The sequence below is a fragment of the Elephas maximus genome, chromosome 10 (assembly GCF_024166365.1).
Source record: "Elephas maximus indicus isolate mEleMax1 chromosome 10, mEleMax1 primary haplotype, whole genome shotgun sequence".
NCBI lineage: Eukaryota > Metazoa > Chordata > Mammalia > Proboscidea > Elephantidae > Elephas > Elephas maximus.
Window position 1 is genome coordinate 44,404,693 of NC_064828.1, and position 9,202 is coordinate 44,413,894.

Consider the following 9,202-nt stretch of genomic DNA (forward strand, 5'->3'; position numbering starts at 1 on the left):
TATATAAATGCATAGCTGAATACTTCTTCGTATTTTTGAAATGACAAAAACTCATATATGTCTCTTTTTTTGTGTGCCAGTATACATGAACGAACATTATTGAATGAAAATTGCTTGTCAAAAATGCAATGTATGTAAGATGGGGCCGTGATTTTGATGGCATGTGTGATTTATGTCAGCAAAATGAGACGCGAATCACCATGTTTCAGAGCTCTCATGTGGAACTTAGAGAATTCCGCTGTCTGCAGTCTACTCACCCTGTGACCTAGTAAAGGTGATTTATCCCAGGTAGAAAGCATGTGTATCATGGCTTTTTAGTGACAAGCTTGACAGATATTATGAAATGATACAATCTGTACAGCATAAAGATGCAATGCATACCAATCAGAGATGTTGTGCTTTTGGGTTACATATTTCCGTGTTCGAAAATATCTGATACTGAGAAAGGAACAAGAAGCTGCTACCAATATAGTTTTAAGCCTTCAAACAGCCTTCCTTCTATTACCCCTTCTCCAATGTGCTATGGCCCCCAATTTTCTTAATTTTGGGTTTTTGCTGCTGTTGTTCTTTTCTCTTGGTTAACAATTGATGCATACTGTTTTTTTTTTTTTTTAAATTTTTGAGAAGTTTTAATCATAAAAATTTAAACAACATAAAAGCATGAGAAGTAATGCATTCCTCTTTGCCATCTCCTTACCCCCTTCCCTTGCACTCCACCCACTTGCCTCCTCAGGTATGCACCCATCCAAACCTTCTCTCGTATAGTAGATTACAGATACGTGTGCATGTACATGCATCTATATTTTTTCGTGTAAATGGGATCAAACTGTATGCATTATTAAGTAAATACTGTTTTCACTTAATCACTTAATAATACATCTTGAATATCTTTTCATATTCGTACACATGGATGGACCTCATTCTTTCTAAAGGTTGCATAGCATTCCGTGCCGTGGTTCTAATATAATGTAGTTAACCATTTCCCTTTTAATCAGCATTAAGTTCGTTTTCCTTTTTTCACTAATATAAATGGTGTAGCAATGGAATGGACATGCTTGTATATTTACCTTTCCATAGGATAGAGTCCTAGTAGTGGAATTGCTACATTAAACAGCATATACCATTTTTTAGTGCCATTTAGAATGATCTATTAGAAAGCTTAGTAATCATCCCTCTTTGGTTATTCTTCCCTGTTAAACTCGGTCCAGTTTAACTGATCCTTTTTTCAGATACGTTGAGATGTCAGTATAAAGAAACGTTAGCTTCTCAAATAGAGGGGAGGGAGAGGGGGGAAAAAAATAGTGTCCCACTTAATTTAATGAGAAAATATTAATAATGTCTTAATATTTGGGTTCTCACCATAACAAGATTTTTTTTTAAGTTTAGTTCTGTTTAAATTTTATAGTTATTCCCTTTTGAACTGCATCCAAGGGGAAATTTAACTATTTAAATGGGGTAGTCCTTTAAAAAATTATCTCACAGCTCAGATTTGAGGGGGCAGACAGACTCACAAGGCAAATATGTAATGGAATGCTTCTTAGTGGATTAAACAATTATACTCTAGTTCTAGTGAAGCACCATAAAATTTCCTGATAGCTTCTAGATTTAATGTACATTTTCTGATTGTTCTTTTTTTTTTTTTTTCCTTCAGCAAACACTTCCATTAGTTCCTCTGTATTGAAGGAAGGGAGGCATCCACAAATTCTGAATTTTCAGCATTAAAAATAAGAAATTTAGGCTAGAACTATAAGAGTCATGTCATGATTTACATTGTTAAGTGACCACAGGGATTTCTAAGAACGGGAATATATCACAGCCTCTTAGACAGAAAGTTACAACTTCTAGAACAGTGGATTAAAGTTTAAAGCAGGCTGAGGAACCAGGGCTGTAGAGTTTTGGAAGACTATCAAATGATGGCTTAAGTTACAGGCCATTTGGCCATGCCTCTTAGACTCCCTCCTGTGTTCTCCCCTTAGGCTCCCACACTTATCATTTCTACCATGATGAAAAGTGAAAGTTGGTTTGTTTATCAACTTTGTCATTAAACCTATGCCACAACTTCAAAAATCAGAAAATTCTAAAATTGAAAAGGGCTACTTAGAGACCACTGACTCCCTTCCCTTGTCCTGAAGCAATAAAACTATGAGTTGGGTTCTACTGTAATCACAGGTCATCTGTCTTTCCCAAATGATTCCTATTGACTTTCTCTCACCTTTTCTTTTTTTTTTTTCATTTAAAAAAAATTGATGGATAATGACAGCATGAAATGAAAAAAACTCAAATCCTAATCAATTTCCCCCCTGTGCATGTACTCCCTGTACCCCCGACTCCATCCCGTACTGTAGCTCCTTCTTCAAGACTCTGGTTAGTCATCAACTCCTCAAAGAAGCCTTCCCTTACACAGCTTCACTCCCATAAAGTCTTCTGCATTCTTTTATCATATTTATCACTACAATTTGATTTTTTTTTTCCTGTTTGTCTCTCCCTTTAAGTGAGGGTAGGAGATTTGAGTTGTCTTTTATTTTCGTATCTTCAGTACCAAGCACATCTAAACCAAAAAAAAAAACAAAAAAACACCAAACCTGTTGCTGTTGAGGAAACCCTGGTGGCGTAGTGGTTAAGTGCCTCGGCTGCTAACCAAAAGGTTGGCAGTTCGAGTCCTCCAGGCGCTCCTTGGGAACTCTATGGAGCAGTTCTACTCTGTCCTATACGGTCACTATGAGTCGGAATCGACTCGACGGCAGTGGGTTTGGTTTTTGGTTTGGGTTGCTGTTGAGTCGATTCCTACTCAGAGAGACCCTATGGGACAGAGTAAAACTGCCCCATAGAGTTTCCAAGGAGCACTTGGTGGATTCAAACTGCCAACCTTTTGGTTAGCAGCTGTAGCTCTTAACCACCACTCCACCAGGGTTTCCAAGCACATCTAGCACTATGTAAATGTTTGGTTAAATGAATGGATAAATGAACAATTGACTGAATAAATCAGTTGGACAAACGGTCCTCTCAGATGTCGTAAGTGTATTTCAATCTAGAGGAAGAAGGTTGGATCAGAGGTTCCTTTCAACTTTATGAGTCCATAGAGTCATTTTACTTAGACTCTTTAAAATCTGTGTGTAAGGATGATAACTACTTGCTTTGGCAAATGAGTACTATGTGATCTGGTAGTTGTTGCTATGCCAAAAGGCATCATGACAGCAATTGTCCATCTATTATTTGGTAATTCACTGGATTCAGACTGAGCTCATGGAAGTGATTCTAGAGATTTGTTGCAGGACCCTCTGCTCAACTGGACTAGATCAAACTGATTTGTAAAACTTTGGATTTTTCTGGGACGATTGTACCAAGAAGCATTCCAAAATTCATATGTTACTGTGTTTCAGTTTAATTGCCTTTTTTGTTGTTGTTGTTAGGATAAGAGCAAGAATAAGACCTGTATCAAAACAAAATATGCTGTGAAAACTGTTAAACATTGGCATTTGGGAAACATAGTTAAGTGTACGTGCTTTTGTAAAAGTGATTAAACTGAAACAGGATTAGCAAAAATTTAGGGTTCAAGATTAGCATAGAAATTAATTTCTGAACAAGCAGATTGTCTTGTTTCATTTAATTGCTTGCTGTGTGATTATGTAAAGCTGAAATTAATTTCTGGGCTTTTTTTTTTTTTTAGCCTTGAAAACTATAGTAGCACTTCTCAACTTTTTGTTTGTGGCTGTGTCTAGAATTCCATTTGGTGTCCCCCATCATGCAGTGACAAATTAAGGGCCTGTTTATACTTTTGTGAGTTTCTGACTTGTTCCTACTGACCCTACTAATCCTATGCAGCACTTTGCAGTTTTTGTCTGAACCATTCCTGACTCAGGATGTTTTTGAGGAAGATTTTCCCCTTCTGCTCCTTCCCCACCCCTAAGCAATCCTGGAAAAGCCTCATCAAGAGACTACTCAGCAACCTTGAACCTGCAAGTGCTTACTCAGGGTACAAAAGCCTGCTCTGGCTTGGCGAGTCAGTTTCCATGAATGCATTTATATCCACACAGCATAGAGACTGTGAAAGGGACTGTGATAGCTAAGATTGTGTGTCAACTTGGCTGGGCCTTGATTCTCAGTGTTTATATGTGCTTGCTCTGATGATGGGATCGTCTATGAGTAGGCAATCAGTTGAAAGGGAGTTTCCTTGAGGGTATGGCCTGCATCTGAATTTATGCAGTTGTTCTGGCTTTTTGCTCTCTCTGGATCCTGCGGCTCCTCCTGTTCATCTAACCTCTGATTCTTGGGACTTGAGCTATCAGCTTGCCAGCCAGTCTTGGGATTTGTTGATCTTCATAGCCTGTGAGCAAGAGCCCTGCTCTCCAACCTGCCAGTCCTGGGTTCGCCAGCCTCTCAGCTACATGAACTGGGAGAAGCCTCTATTCTGATCCATGGACTTGAGAAGTTCCAGCCTCTACAATCACATGAGCTGTTTCCTTGATATAAATCTCTCAATATATATATATTTATATGCTTTACGGGTTTTGCTTCTCTAGAGAACCCAGCCTAAGACAGGGGCCAACCCCTTATTGACATCTGCAGTGTAGCCCACTCATTCCTACTTCATTCAGCAATGAGACAAATGAAAAAGAAGAAATGGTTGAGGTGATGAGGTCTAGATGCTATATTCCTTGGCTCTGTGGAAATTTTCTGGGCTTAAGCTCCCTGTGTTTCAGGTTCTATTTTTCTCCTTGCTGCTGACAGCTAAACCGTTGGACCTCTATTATGCTTATCTTGCCTTGACATGACTCCTCTTAGATCAATGTAATTTTTTATACTTGGGAGAAATGTGAACATACTAACCCATAAACTCATTGCCATCAAGCCAATTCCAACTCATAGTGACCGTATAGGACAGGGTAGAATAGGGTTTCCAAGGAGCAACTGGTGGATTCGAATTGCCGACCTTTTAGTTAGCAGCCACAGCTCTTAACCACTGCACCACCAGGGCTCTCTTGTTAAACTGGTATTGGTGTGTCCTGGACAGTAGTTCCGTTGCCCCCAAACTGAAAGCTACTCTTCTTGCCAGTATATCAGGTGCGTAGTTGCTCTGCAAACATTAGCTATCCCAAGTTTCTTAGAGTAGAAATTTCTCTATTTCTAGACTTTCAGTATTTAAAAACAAAAATGTTTTCCTATAACTAGGTTTTAAAATGATGATATACTATAAATAAATGTTATTCCTACAGTCACCTGAAATATTCATTAAAGTTTAAAATGGTCAAGAAAAGGAAGAGATATACTCATAGCATTTAAAGATTTTATGTGTGTGCATGCGTATGTATGTGTGTGTACAAAGTTATGGTAGCTTTGTACATAAACTCACTTTTGGGAAAATGTGCTCAGAAATGTAAGATAGTAGAGTCTGGGGTCTTAAAGCTTGTGAGCAGCCATCTAAGATACATCTACTGGCCTCACCCTGTCTGGAGCACGGGAGAATAAAGAAAACCAAATACACAAGGGAAAGATTAGTCCAAAGGACTAATGGACAACAATTACCACAGCCTCCACCAGACTGAGTCCAACACAACTAGATGGTACACAGCTACCACCAACAACTGCTCTGACAGGGATCACAAAAGAGGGTTCCAGACAGAGCGGGTCTGGGAGAAAAATGTAGAACAAAATTCCAACTCTCAGAAAAAGATCAGACTTACTGGTCTGACAGAGACTGGAGAAACCCTGAGAGTATGGCCCCCAGACACCCTTTTAAGTCACTTCTGAGGTTCACCCTTCATCCAAAGGTTAGGCAGGCCTGTAAAACAAACAATATCACAAGTAGTTAACCATGAGAAACTAAATGGGCATACCAGCCCAGGGGCAAGGACAGGAAGGCAGGAGGGGACAGGAAAACTGGATGAATGGAAATGGGGAATCCAAGGTCAAGAAGGGAAGATTGTTGACATGTTGTGGGTTGGCAACAAATGTCACAAAACAATATGTGTATTAGTTGTTTAATGAGAAACTAATTTGCTCTATAAACTTGCACCTAAAGAAAAAAAAAAAGGAAAAAACTGTAAAATAAATGGTGTAGATTATGCTAGAATCAGATTCCTGAAGAATAAGCATATCAAATAGATCTAAACTATGAAAGTTAAAATGTGACTTGATATTTTAGAATTAAGCAACACAATTTATTGAAATTTACTAAGAATAGCACTTATTAGAATTTTACTAACTCATTCACTGTAAAAAGTTTCCTGAAAATGCTAATTACATAAGCAATAATATTATAATAATGTTAATATTAAATATTTTAAAGTATAGTTCAACTTCAACATTTAAAAACATACACAAACACTGATATGGCAGCATTATAATCTTTTAATCATTAAAATCAAACCACATAAACTAGAAAAATGCAGAGTTAATAGTCATCAGTAATTAGGAGAGTGATAATTTTGGAGAAGGAAATCACCTACACTGATTAATTATTTCAATAGCTTACTCATTACTATGAAGAGAACATAAACAGATTCTTTTATATTCTTTGCAGAAATCATCTCCTAATGAGAGCTACATTCTAAACTCTGTCACTAACTTACTATGTGACCCTTGTGACCCTTTGGACAGACTTATCAGGGTAAAAATGTTGAGACCTAATGTTTAAAATAAATTGACTAAGTGAAATACAGAAGATAAAACATTGCTTAAGAATGCCCATGACAGATATTTATAATGGGTTTACTAAACATAAAGGAGCCCAAATGGTGCAGTGGTTAAGGGCTCGGCTGCTAACCCAAAGGTTGGTGGTTTGAACCCACCAGACGCTCTGCAGGAGAAAGATGTGGCAGCCTACTTCCGTAAAGACTACAACCTTGGAAGCCCTGTGGGGCAATTCTACTCTGTCCTACAGGGTTGCTGTGAGTTGCAGTCATCTCGATGGCAGTGGGTACTAAACACAAATGTATAGGAATATTGACAGATTTTTATAAGAACAACTTTCCTAGCATGAAAAGCATATTAATATTGCCCCACATATGACATTTAAATCCAGTTGTGTTATGGTTGCTAGGTAAAGAACCCGATATAATCAAAGAAGTTTTAGAGCTCAAAGGATTTTCAGAAAGTACCTAGTCTAACCACCTTATTTTATGGATGATAAAATTAAGGTTCAAAAAAGAGAAGTCATTTGCCCATGCGTTTAATGCGTTACTGCAGATCCAGGTCTCCTGGGCCTCAGCCAATGTTTCCAACTTGTGGGCCCAAATCCATCGGAGGGTTGACTTTGTTGTTGTTGTTGAGAATATACACAGCAAAATATACACCAATTCAACAGTTTCTACATGTACCATTTAGTGACGTTGATTATATTCTTCGAGTTGTGGAAACATTCTCACCCTTCTCTTCTGAGTTGTTCCTCCTCCATTAGTACAAACTCACTGCCCCCTGAAGTTCCTACCTAAACTTTCAAGTTGCTGTTATCAATTTGATCCCATATAGATAGTTCTTAAAAGAGCATAATGCTCAAGGCAGAAATTTTTTACTAGTTAATCTAAACTATTGTTTGGTTTTAAGAAGAATCTTGGTTTAAGGTTTAAAGATCATCTCAGGGCAATACTCTCAGGGGTTCTTCCAACCCTCATGGCTCCAGGAAGTCTGGAGTCCATGAGAATTTGAAATTCTGTTCTGCATTTCCCCCCTTGTATCAGAAGTCTTCTATAGAATCTTCACACAAAATGTTCAGTAATGGTAGCCAGGGAACCATCCAGTTCTTCTGGTCTCATGGCAAAAGTGGCAGTTATTCATGGGGGCAATTAGCCACACATCCATATCCTCCTTCTACTCCTGACCCTGAGAGGGTCGATTTTTGCTGGAGACCCTTGAGTTTGCATATCAAGCATTGTTTGGAGGCTTAATACATAATGTGTCACACATAGTATTTTTCAAATGTTTACATAAATGTCACTGGAATTAACAAAATATATGCATTTTAAAATGATAAGAATTTCACGGTAGTTTTTTTTCTTTTTTTAGTATTTTCAATTTGTCCTGTTGTTGTTAGTTGCTGTTGAGTCGATTCCAACACATGGTGACCCCATGTGTGCAGAGTAGAACTGTTCCATAGGGTTTTCAAGGCTGTGACCTTTTGGAAGTGGATCACCAGGCCTGTCTTCCAAGTTATCTCTGGGTGGGTTTGAACTGCCAACCTATCGGCTAGTAGCCAAGCGCTTAACCATCTGGACCACGCAGGGACTCCACATTTGTCCTAGAGTCTCAAAATACAAAATATCACATGAAAAAACACTGAGATATTTTCAAGTGAATATGAAGAGCCTGGGAACCATGGCACAATATCACTTCTCCAGCTATCCATTTAGTAAAACTTTGGATGATTCAAAATGCCACAAATATTGGAAAGAGATGATGATTTAAGCCCTCATGTATTATTATTGGAAACCCTGGTGGCATAGTGGTTAAGTGCTACAACTGCTAACCAAAAGGTCGGCAGTTTGAATCTACCAAGTGCTTCTTGGAAACTCTATGGGGCAGTTCTACTCTGTCCTATAGGGTCACTATGAGTCTGAATCGACTGAACGGCAATGGGTTTGGTTTTGGTATTATTATTATTATTAACTATGGCCCGGTTTGGGATGGGAACAGAGGGCCAATAGTACTCGTGCAAGAACCCAAATAAGTAATCTGATGATAGCAATACAACACGGTGAGTGTTCTGATAGTGGGATGTACAATATGCCACTGGACCGTTACTTATCATGTGCTTATACCAAAAGAAAGGTAATCTCCTTGCTTTGTAGGCATATTAGGAAACATGAAATGTTTTATTTTAATGGCATTTTTTTCACTTAACAAGAAAGGTATCACAAGAACAGCTACAACCTAGTTCTCTACCTTGTCTTAGCAGCAGCACACCTAACTCTGTCTGTTTTTTAAACACCTCTGGAGAAGACCACAAAACCTATGATACCTAATTTTTAAAACTAGCACTGTCGGGACATCCGTCCGTTTTACTAACCTTACAGCAGTTTAAGCTTATTTCCTTTTGTTTGTTCTTCGCTGTATCCCTTTATTTGCTTAAAAATAGTTTTCCTTTTCCCAAGCAAAAGAATCCAAGTCGCTTCAGCTCTTATGAAGCTTATTTCCCATAGATTAGCGTGCTCAGACATATTTGTATTAAATTGCGCTCTGTGAGGAGACAGTGAGCAGCGTATCACTA